Genomic DNA, 12,907 nt, shown 5'->3' with positions numbered 1-12,907 from the left:
AGTAAAAGATTTCGTACGACCATTCTGCAAATAAGTAAATTAAATCTTCAGCATTAACACTTGGCTTATTTTGGAGCGATTTTTGTTAATCTGAAGCATTTAGTATCCTACCCCCTTTAATTTTCATTAAATTTGCCTTTATACGGACTAAAATAGTAAGTGGTAGATTTGTATGCAAGAAAAACAGGGTGCTGGAAAATGTACCCAAGTGCAATGGCCCAAGTTCAGAAATGCGATAATTTCTGAATTTTAATGTTATTTTAATAATAGGCCGCGTGTTATGCTTATTTAACTGTGTAAATAAATTGGCAAAATCAGAATGAGCATTAGAGCGGGTTGGTGCCTTTGAACAAAAAATTTCTAGAGAAAACAAAAATTTTTGAAGGAACGTGATAATATTTTTCACAGATGGGTTTTTATTTTGGATGTGCGTTAAAGGAGGTGTATAATCCGCCGAAAGCTGATATGAGTTGGAGTGTGTTTTGCCAAAAAAAAAAAATTCAATTTTTTTTTTTCTTTTTTGAATTTTTCGGTATTTTTGTGAAGTTCGATTAAATTTCAAGGAATGCAAAATTTACATAAATCAAAAGATACGCAAACGGCAAAATTTTATATGGAAAAAAATTATTTTTATGGGCAACTGCAATACCATTGGTAATTTGGATTACAGCATTATAATAATACAAAATATTTGTATTTTTCGGGTAAAATGAACGAGATGCGATGAGAAAAAAAAATTTTTTTGAACAACGAAAATGCGAACGAATGTCGAGGTGGTATTTTTAAGTAAAAGGAAAGAATTTTTTTTGTTAAAATTTGCCTAACAGCTACTTTGCTGATTAGGGTTTTTCCTAGATCTAGTTTCCATTGAAGTAGGTTCCTCATTTTCAATGGTATCTGTTGGTAGTAGTACCAACTTCACTAACAGTCGTATAACCTGATCATATTCTGTAATAAGCTCTACGACGCGAACTCGGTTATCGGAACCGGGATATAAATTGATCACTCTGCCCATTCTCCATTCGCTAGGTGGCAAATTATCGTCTTTGATGACGACAAGAGCTCTGACCTTTATGTCAGTTTGAGGTTGCTTCCACTTATTCCATTTGTGTAGTTCAGCTAAATACTCGGATTTCCATCTTCGGAAAAATTTATGGTGTATAGTTTTCATTTTCTGCCATCGATTAACAATCGAAGCAGGATTCTCGTTCGTATCTAATTCTGGTGGGGCTAATAGATGTCCTCCTACTAAGAAATGACCCGGGGTAAGAGGTTCTAAGTCAGAAATTTGGTTAGAAACAGGGCTCAAAGGTCGGGAATTGAGACACGACTCTATTCGACATAGAAGCGTGTTAAACTCCTCAAATGTATATTTCCCCACTAATGCAATCTTTTTGAAGTGTGCCTTAAAGCTTCTAACGCCCGCTTCCCAGAGGCCGCCCATATGCGGCGCAGATGGCGGTATGAAATGCCATTCAAGTAATTGATGTGAATACTTTGATAAATTTCTATCACGCGCGTCAGCGATAAAGACCTTAAGTTCTTTTTTAAGAGCCTTTGAGGCTCCGACAAAATTCGTTCCGTTGTCTGAATAAATATTTTTTGGACATCCTCGTCTAGCAATGAACCTGTCAAAGGCTGCTAAAAAGGATGCGGTACTTAAGTCATTTGTGGCTTCTAAATGAATAGCTTTGGTAGCAAAGCAAACAAATAGACAAACGTAACCTTTTGAAATGCGACAACCACGGCCGCGATAACTTTTAATATCAAATGGTCCTGGAAAGTCAACCCCTGTATTGGTAAGTGCTCGCGAAAAGGTAGTTCGCTCCTTCGGCAATGCACCCATAAGTTGGTTTTGCGATCGTTTCCGATAGATCGTGCAGGTCTTACAATTATGAATGACAGACTTTATCATTGTTTTCACTCTATGGATCCAATATTGCGTTCTGATAAGTCGCAACATTAGTCGGTTTTCACCACGAAGTGATATGTCATGGATAAATTGAACTATCAGACGTGATAACATACAATTATACGGGAGAATAATTGGACAACGTTCGTTGAAAGCTAAATCTTCAGATGCCTCATTACGCCCTTTTATCCGCAAAAGATTATCTTCGTGAATAAATGGATTGAGAGAAAGTATTTCACTCTTTGAATCTATTACTTCTCCTGCTTCGAGTTTATTGATTTCCGAACTAAAGTGTTGCCTCTGTGCAATCATTATTAATCGAGTAGTCGTTAATTTAATTTCGCCTGCTGCAACTGAGCAAGACGTTGGTTTAAACGAGGCTTTTGTTTTTGGATTTGTTCTCTGAGAAACCCTAAAAATATATGAAATCACTCTCAAAGCTCTGGGTAGGCTAGAAAATCTTTCAAGAATATCACTAACATTGCCTGTGGTTGCAGTATGTACTTTGACCCTTTTTTCCTCGCTATTAGTAGTATAGTCTGTATTTTGTGGCGGCCATTTTTCTTTACCTTCTTGAAGCCAAGAAGGACCCAGCCACCACAAGGAATTGTTAAGCAACTCGTGTGCTAATACACCCCTACTAGCTAAGTCTGCTGGGTTAGTTGCGGAATCTACATGAGACCAACTTGAATTTCCTACTTTATCTAGGATTTTAGTACTGCGATGGGCCACAAAGGTAGACCATGAGCATGGAGGTTTGCGTATCCATGCGAGAACTATCGTAGAATCGGTCCAAAAATGCAATTTCAAGTTGCCGAAATCAAGATTATTGATAACCGATTCAATAATTTCTGCGAGTAGAACGGCCCCACAAAGCTCCAAGCGCGGTAGAGAAATAGTTTTAACTGGAGCAACTCTGGTTTTAGCTAAAAGTAAGTTGACGTGTATCCCGTCTTCCCTTTCCACACGTAGATATACAGCAGCAGCATATGCTTTCTCCGATGCATCGCAAAATCCATGAATCTCGACTTTGTCCTCTGGCGAAAATAGTACCCATCGTGGAATCCTCATTTGATCGATTGCAATGTGATTTTGCGCGAAAATGTTCCATTGATCCTGCGTGGCTGATGAAACTGGTTCATCCCAATTAGTACCTTCTGACCAGATGTTTTGCATCAAAATTTTAGCAACTATAATAATTGGTGCCAGACACTAAAATTTCACTGAAATTCGAAGTCCATTTTCGTAATGGAAAACCACCTGATTTCAAAACCGTATTAACTTGATCTCGCGCTTTAATTGTCGATTCTATGGAATGACATTTGGTGTACGGGTTCCGAGTCATCAGCTAGCTGTAATAAAGTTCTAATTGCTAAGTAAGGAGCACAATTAATTCCGAAAGTCACAGTCTTCAATTCATAAAGACTGATAGGTTCATTCGGACTAGAACGAAAAACTATTCTCTGATATTTGGTATGGTCACTATTGACCAGAATCTGGTGATACATCTTCTCAATATCGCTGTTGAAGACGTATTTAAAAAGTCGCCAACGTAATAACAACATAGTTAAATCAGACTGAAGCACCGGCCCTGGAAGGAGAACGTCGTTAAGGCTTTTGCCATTTCCTGTTTCAGACGAGGCATTAAAAACCACCCTAACCTTTGTTGTTGTACTTTCCTCTTTGATTACCGCATGATGAGGCAAGTAATAATTGTCAGTAGCATTAGCTGACTGCATTCCAGGTAATTTGGACATGTGGCCCATGGATTCATATTCCATGACCACCCTATTATATTCCTGTTGTAACTCGGGCCTTTTTGCTAGTCGTGATTCGTTTGAATAAAATTGTGAACCGGCTTTTCCTAAAGAAGGGCCTAAATTAACGTTATTTGGGAAATCTGATCGGAAAGGAAGTGAAACGATATATCTTCCCTGATCATTCCGCACAGTTGTACGTTTGAATAGCTCTTCGCATTGTTGCTCATCTTGCATAAGAAATTTTGTTTTTGGTACATCATCCAGTTCCCAAAAGCTTCCTAATTGTTTAACTAATGGAACTTCATTGAAATAGGATGCCCGATGGTTAGATGGTTTTACTACGTCCGCCTGACCAGTTAAAACCCACCCGAACACAGTTTCTTGGGCTAAAAGTGTATTAAGCACGTTTTTCCTAATACCCTCTAATATTATTTGTGGGTAAACGTCTTCACCCAAAACAAGATCAACTTGCTCGTTGATGAAGAACCGCTTATCCGCCAAGATAACATCTGTAAAAGCTTGTTGTGTCAACGCCGAAATTTGGCATGTTGGCAAGTTTCCAGTTACTTGTGGCAAAACAAGAACCATAGCCTCGATAGCAATCAGTGGGTCGACAGGTGACCGTAGTTGGATCATGCACGCTTCCTTTACCTGCGCAGAAACCGTATAATTGTTGCCCGAAACTTGAGCATGCATTTTACGTGTTGGCAGGTTTATTCTGCGTCTGAGCCTCTCCGTAATGAAGGAACACTCTGATCCTGAATCTATAAGTGCTCTGGCAGAAAAGTTTGTACCATTGTGATCTATGTTAACCCGCGCCGTACCTAATAAAATCCCTTTGGTTGTATTAGCATGATGGGATTCTACATTGCTAGCAGATGGTTTGTTACTGCTAGTGGAGTCGGGCGTTTGTTGGGCTTGTGTAGAAGTGGACTGTATATTATCCTAAGGTTTCTGTGATTTGTTAGACGGTTTCGACCGTTGATTCTGTAAATGCAATTAAGAATGATGTCGAGAGTGGCAAGTGCCGCAATTGTACGGGCTAGTACATCTCGACACCGAATGTCCCGAAGAGAGGCAATTGAGGCAGCAGCCATTGGATTTAATAAAACTAATCCTTTTGCTAACCTCTAACCTTTTGAAATTGGGGCATCTATGAAGTTTGTGCTCTTTTGATTTGCACATCTTGCACGCATTATTGGCAACACTAGATTGATGTGCGCCAAGCTTCTTTTGTGAAGGTTCGGGGGAGGATTTATGTGTACTATTCGATTTATGAACCTTTGGTTTGGCCCCTCGGAGACCTGAAACGCTTTCCAAAGTCTGATATCTATTAGTGAGGATCTTGTCCATGTCCCCCCACTTAGATATGTCCGTCTTATTTTCGACCGACTGCTCCCAAAGCGATAGTGTTAGTTCAGGTAATTTTGTTGAACATAAGTAGGTGGTAATTGCATCCCAGTTAATAATGTCAATTTTGTGACATTTAAGGGCGGATATACAATTATTTATATCCCTCGGCAATTTTTAACAGAAGTCCCGCACTCTGACTCTATTGAATCTAAATTGAAAAGAATTTTTAATTGGGAATTAATAAGAATTTTCTTATTCTCATACCTATCGCTAAGGTTTTTCCAGGCAGTGTCAAAACCTTCATTGGTCAACAGACATTTTTCAACAATTTCCCTTGCTTCACCTTGTGTCTTTTGCGTAAGGTAATATAGTTTTTGAACTCCGTAAAGTGATTCATTGCTTTTATAAATGACCGTGAACATATCACGAAAAGTTGGCCATGAAATATAATCGCCCTTGAAAGTTATGGTATCGCAAGGAGGCAGACGGATATTATAATGCTTGTGAACGATATTGTCTTTCCCCTTGTTTTTCGCTTCCTCTTCAAGCGATTCGCATAAACTATGTATTTTTGACATAGTTCTAATATAAGTTGCATAGAACATTTTATGCTTTTTGCGAATTGATGAAACCGCTTTTTGGTCAATGGTTTCATCTGCCAACAATCCGTCAAATGCTTCTTTCACTTTTTCATACATTGCCTTAAAATCGGCTTGCTGGATTTTCAGCGCATGGATTGTATCATTTTTTGTAAGTATATCATTAAAATCTTTATCGAAATCTAATACTGAATCAGTAAGTCTGGTAAAGTTTTCCATTTTGTTACAAAAAAAAACAAATGAAAAGCTTATAATGAGATGAAATTAAGCAAATGTTGTGAAAAACGGGTTTACTAATTGCCACCACAGATGTAACACGCAAAAAAATATTTCCAGCCAGAAAAATATATGTTTTTAAACAAAGAAACGCAAAAAACTGATTTTTTTAATATTTTGGTAAAGTAGTTCCTTTGAGACCAGTTTCGGCTCAGTGTAAGGGTAGGTGGGTGAGAGCTTTGTAATGCTGTGCTAAGATACTCGTGGTTATGGTAACCAATTTATATGTTGCCTGTACAGCGCTAAGCTGGGTCGGATATTCCTTACCAAGGTAGGGGGAAATAACCGATAGCAAAGAACTTTGTTGTACGAGGTCGAAATATTAACTTGGAAACTTTTCCTTGTACAGCCCTAGGATGTGTCGAATATTTCATACCAGAATATCGGGGAAGTACTCGATATCAAAAGGCTTTGTCGTACAAGATAATTTTTTGTGGCACTGATTTTAACAATAACTAACACAACCAGACACCCTGTTTTATAAAACATATGTTTCAGCAATCAGATGACCGCTCGTACCTAATTGCACATATGTACATATCTATATGTATGATTGTAAATAATCAAAGTGGTGTATTGCTCGCAAGCGAGCAAAATTTGAATAATTAAAAACAATCGCAGTGATTTTGTAAAATAATTGAAGTGACTTTTAAAACTATAATAATTTAAGTGATTTCGTGAAATGAACAATTGTTAAGGTTTTTATATATGTATGTGCACAGGCCAAGTGTTAAAAAGTGAGGTTAAAGGGAAAAGTGTGATACTCCTATTCTCTAGCCTTTTCCATAGCTTTATAAGAGGTGACTGAGGTAGAAACCCTCGGCCAACCTCTGCAGTCGAATGGAGTCAAAACCTCCAGACGAATATACTCTAAGCGCAAATGAAGTCAGAAACCTTCAGCTGCGCTCTTGGTCGGTAGTAATAAAGCCTTCCGACTCATATGCCTGTCTCCTGAAACTTTAAAGCAAATTAATTTAATGTAAAAATATTTGTGACTAATTAACAAAAAATTTACCGAAATCACAAAAAAAATTATTTTAACACTCTTTTTGGCCTTTGCGTGCACTATTTATGAAATCAAGAAAAAGAATGTAAGTACATATGTGCGTGGGTCACAAACAAAAACCACCCTTAACTTCAATTAATTTCCAAAACCACTTTAAAACACTTTTAAATAATTCTTTTAATTTGATTCACTTTATTCTTTACAAGAAAAGTAACCAATATATTTTTTAAAAAGTGCACTGAAATTTTTTCACAAGTACCTTTTATTTAAAAATCGCAGATTTGCTGATGTATGTATGTATGTGGATGGCTGCCCCAATAAAGTTCGCTGGATTGCCAACAATTGTAAAATTTTCCAACGCTGGATCACCAATAATTATTATTTTTTCCTTGCTTGATCACCAAAATAAAGTTGAGTGAAATTATCCTCGCAAACATTTTATATGGAAATTTGGTCGCTGGAAATAAATTTGGTTCTCATTTAACGGCGCTGAAGGCCCATGTTCGAGGGAGCAGGAGACCTTGGGCTCGTCCGACGAGATAAATAAAAAAAAATAAAAAATGTGGTATTAGCTTTCACGTTATAATATTATTTATTTAATTAATTAAATGTGCAAAATTGTTTAATTAATTACAATATGATATTGTAATGTGTTTGCGTGTATATGTACATATATGCATATGTGTATATTAATAAGTATATAATTTTATTGTTACTTACGTGAATCGTGGTGGCTGGAGTTTGCTGCTTATCCTTTCTGTGATCGCAAAAGAAGTGAAAGAGCCTTCTTTTGCATAAAATCCTCTAACTCGCGAAATGGTAAGATCGAACAATTATTGTAGTTAACTGTTTGACAAAAGTAGTCAAACAGTTGCTGTTAACATAAGATTAACAGAATGCATACTAAGGCTGCCGAAAACATTTATGTTCCTAGGGCTGCCGCAAATATTTATGTTTTGGCCCGTAGGCATATACAAAGGTATAGTTTACTAAAAAAAATTTTAATGAATGCAAAAAAAAATAAAGTTTAAAGTGAAGTGAATAAACAGTTCCATATAAAAAAGCAATAAGTGCACTTAGACTTTTTTCTGGGTTTCAATGTTATCATTGTGGAAATATGAAGATTCTAATGTTCGGATATTGAATGTTGAGATTCCCATTGAGATCTGTGTATTAAATTTATAAACACTCCATTTCATGTATTGTTGAAGACATGATCCAATTTTCGGACTAAGTTCGCCCCCCTCCGTTTGGCAATACCCGGCCAGTGCGGCCAAGCGCCAGAAGTGCAGCTCAGCTGTGCCTGCAACCACCATCCGCGCTCACTCTCAAAATGATAATTTTCAGTTGCTCTCAAACTGCCTAGCTACACGCATCGCCCGAATCGCAATTGTTCGTCGTAATTATCGCCCACCCGTCGTCGCGCACTTTAAATTTTATTTGAATACATTAAATTATTTCTTATTTTATTTTTATTTGATATTATAATTTGGTTTTTTAATTCTTTTAATTTAAAGTTTTAATTGTGAGCTAACAATCTATATAATTACACACACAACCAAATCCATTTTATATAAAGTGCATAGTGCAAGTACAAAATTATACATGGCCCCTTTGTGTCGAAAAGGCCAGCGACCAAAAGCAAAAACCGAAAAATAGCGAATTTTACATAAAAAGAAATAAAAACGCGGACCGGTACGGACACCGTCACAAAAAAAAAACAAAGTGCTTAAATTTAAGTATAAAACTAAGTGCTTAAATATAAATATACAAAAAGAGTGAAACAATGAAAATTATAACAAAAAATAGGTACATACATATATGTGCACCAAATAAACTATTAAGGTGTTGAGAAAAAAAAAATAAATTTATAAATTGATAAATCAAAAAAAAAAAATTTCCATACAAATACAACACAAAATCTGAAATGCAAAAAAGAGAAGGAACGAAGGGAATATATATATATATATATATATATATATATACACTAGGGCGGGTCGATTTAAAAATCGCTCATTGCACTGTGAAAATCGTATTCTAGGGATCAAAATAAGAAACTTTGCCGAAGGAACCATACCTCTAAAACGAATTCTGATGCCCCCAATTTGGGTCAAACTTTTGGGTAGGGGCAAAATTTGAAAAATCCCACTTTGACCCATTTAGAGTGCTCCAATCGAGTCCAAATGTATGACCGACCCCACTAACTTTGGAGGCCCGACCCACCGATGCCAGTGGCACACCCCCTGGAACCCCTCTGGGGGTTCACCATACAAACATTTCAAAATATCGCCGATTTTGCACTTTACATGAAAAAATCAGCTAAATGGCTATGTTTTTTCTTTATTTTTATTTATTTATTTATAATAATATTTATTATTTATTTATAATAATATCTATTTGCTCTCTTAAGAAATTTATTTAGTTAGAACATATGTAAATGAAAAAATTAATTTAAGTGAGTTATAGAAAAGAAACTAAAAAAAATTACTGTTTGAAGTCTTTTTTACTTTCAAGTCTGGGCAATTTCGCACGGCTCTCTAATGTCGTCGCTATAACAGCCTCTACATTTTCCGGTATAACCCGTTTGGAAAACCTAGCTAGCAATTGAACATGCCGTTCCGTTCCTTGTATGTGTGATGGAATTTTTGGATCATTAAACGGTGGATCATCTTGATTTAAATATTCTTTCAATGTATCGTACGGAATGCTTCGCGTGAATGGTGGTTCAAATACGATATTTATATCATTCAAATTGATCATTTCCGTATAACTTGTGCAATTAAAGTTTATATCTGGTTTTTTATAAACTCTAAGTTCCATTGGCTCGTCAACATCTGTTCGATAGCGTAGAATTTTCTTGATGGTACAGTCGCGCTTTTCTTTGCTATCATCAAACAACATTGATAACAAGATATTTTCCGAATGCGCATAATATGAATTATCTTTAATTACTTGATTGACAATTTTGCGTAAACGAGGTTCTAGAAATCGTGACCAACCAATGAACTTGAAAAATAATGCACTGCCTACACGACAGAGCTGTAATACTTGATATTGAAGTACATTGGCACATAACATTTAATTATAAATTCAACGAGAATTCTTAAATTTGCATTAGGATTTTCCGTTCTCACATATAATCGCAATAATCTAGCGGCCTTGGTGAGCCACCGAGAATGTACAATTTTCCCTGGTTTGATGTTAGCCAGATCCACCGGAACCACGCCGCTAGAAATTGCATGGGCCATGTCGTATAAGTACTTCGAATCGGTGGAAAATTCAATTTTTTCTGGAGCAGGGGGCATATTTTGCAACTGAATTTTCTGGAAGCCGTCCACCATCCGAAAACATATAATAATAAAATAATTAAAAATGGTTGACAATTATAATAAATGAGTGATAGCAATAACTTACCGGAAGAGTTTCACAAGTTTCGATTTGACGGCTCAGTTTTCCGGTTGCCGATCTTGGTCCAGTGCTGGTTGATTTATCCAAAGCTTCAAACAAATGCCGAAACGGAAGTTCGTTGAAGTGTAGAAGGCAAACGAACCAATGCAATGGTCTTTTCAACAGCAATTCGAATCGTCGTATAATTCCACCGTGTGGGCCAGTGTTTGTTGGCTCACCGTCCGTGCATATTCCAATTAATGCATCCAGTGATATATTTTATCATTGAAAAAACCATTTAATTTGGTTGTTTTGTATTCAGCGGTTTCATGTTCCAGTCTTACGTAACCAATCAATTCAGAATTGGGTTCTCTCAAAATAACAAGATGAGGTTCTTTTACCTTCCTAGTATGATACTTCTCATAAATTTTATCTATCGTTAAAGTATCATCTTTTCTGCCATCGAATGAAAACGCTAACAAATTGGTATCATCTAACCGTTTGCGAAGCAGTTCTTGTCTGCATTTCTCTTTTGCTTTGCGAACTTTCGATTTATCCATGATGAGAGGTTTCCCATGCGTATCTTTAATTTTAAAATCTTGCAAAAGAGCGGTTCCCAATGCTGATGCTACTCTGTCAGGCACACCAAATCTGTTACATACCAAGGCAAAGTTAAAACAACCGTATCTGTCTGTGTATTGTGAACTTGTGCTTCTATCCATATCTTCTTGAACCGGTGGCGGTGCGTATGTTGAATCATCGGGATCTTGGTATGCTGGCATTGATGACATAGACGTTGCTCCTTGCTCTTCATTTTCCATCATAAATGCATCCATTGTTAGTCTTCTCTGATTATGTTGATCGTGCATGAACTCTTTGAGGCGTTCGGGAACCCAGCCGCATGCACATGGAGCTGCCTTCAAATCGCATTTACATGTTCCAATGTAAAAAATTGTTTCCAGAGATTTTACATACTCTGTAAATTGTTGGGTGTTGTTTCTTCCCTTGATTTGCTCTTGATACTTGTCAAGCAATTTATTCAATTAATTAAATACACTTTTTTCAGCATTATTTCCATACCAAGTTTACCCCGAATTCCAATCAACTTATCTTGTAATTGAATAGTGAATGATTTATGGGAACACTTTTTTTGTTCTGTTTTAGCACATTCGCTTAAGTAAAAATAATATCTCAAGATATCCAGATGGGTTGGTAAATTAAGATCAGTTAAATCAGTAGACACACCAAAAACAGTAACATCATGCTTGGGTATATGACTCATTGGGTTTTCGATAGTTGTTGATGTGGTTGCTTCATCTTGCGGTGTAGAGGATGGTGGATTCATTGTAAACTTTTTGATTTGGAATGGTCACTTCACTTATTATTTTTTTTGAAATATTTTTTTATCTGAAATTAGCACTTCACACTTTGAGTTCTTCACAACGACTTAATGCATTCACAAAAACTGTTGCGTTATATATGGTATACGAGACGAGGTAATAACAATGAAATGGTAATTTCAATTATACCTGCTGTGTCTTGTGTTGGCTTAAAAAAAACAACACAAGCAAATTTACGATCTGCAATTGTGTCACATTCATTTTTTAAAACGGTTGAATAAAAACCCACACAACTATGTTTACGACATGCAAATGCATCACAGTGATGCCTTGGTTTTAAAAGGGTTGTAAAAACGCTAATTTCTAATCATTTTTTTTTTTAATTTCTTTTCTATTACTAAGTTAAATTCATTTTTTCATTTACATATGTTCTGACTAAATAAATTTCTAAAGAGAAAAATAAACTCCAAAAAGAAAAAACATAGGCATTTCGCTGATTTTTTCATGTAAAGTGCAAAACCGGCGATTTTTTGAAATTTTTGTATGGTGAACCCCCAGGAGGGTTCCAGGGGATGTGCCACTGGCATCGGTGGGTCGGGCCTCCAAAGTTAGTGGGGGTCGGTCTTACATTTGGACTCGATTGGAGCACTCTAAATGGGTCAAAGTGGGATTTTTCAAAATTTGCCCCTAGCTAAAAGTTCGACCCAAATTGGGGACATCAGAATTCGTTTTAGCGGTATGGTTCCTTCGGCAAAGTTTCTTATTTTGGTCCCTAGAATATGATTTTCACAGAGCAATGGGTGATTTTTTTGCCTCCCCACAAACCGGTCCGGCCTAATATACACGTATATACCCACATTACTTGCACTCAGAAGCGGTGAGACAAGTACATATAACAAAAAACCCAGCATACATTAGTCGGGTCTCAAAAAAAAAACACCCTAGTGAACACCCACCCATTTATATACTCACATCACTTGTACTCAGAAGCGCTGAGACAAGCCCGCATTAAAAACCAAGCGTGCATTAGGCTGGTTTGAAAAAAATTTTTTTTTGCCCTTTTTACGAAATTTTTTCTACTTTCACAGCTTAATAAAAGCTGACTTTTTAATAAACCAAATTAATTTATAATACCGAAATCGTCGGACGAAACCCACAAATTTACCACTGCAGACCAATGCCTGCAGGAATTCATATATGACGGTAACCAATTAGAGGTTTACTGCTCAAGATGGTCACCCTCCCAAGCTACCGATTTACCAGAGTGTATGCCT

At 36.6% G+C, this 12,907-nt stretch overlaps 1 protein-coding gene across 1 annotated transcript in view; it reads left to right on the top strand.

Moving 5' to 3' along the window:
• Window positions 1-12,907, top strand: part of Pxn (Peroxidasin) — a 1,464,583-nt gene that overhangs the window by 1,137,378 nt on the left and 314,298 nt on the right. The gene's annotated exons all lie outside the window — the stretch shown is intronic.

This window comes from Eurosta solidaginis, chromosome 5 (assembly GCF_040869045.1).
Source record: "Eurosta solidaginis isolate ZX-2024a chromosome 5, ASM4086904v1, whole genome shotgun sequence".
NCBI classification, from domain to species: Eukaryota; Metazoa; Arthropoda; class Insecta; order Diptera; family Tephritidae; genus Eurosta; species Eurosta solidaginis.
Note: the sequence above shows the minus strand (reverse complement) of the source record. Positions and strands in the feature narration are given on the sequence as shown.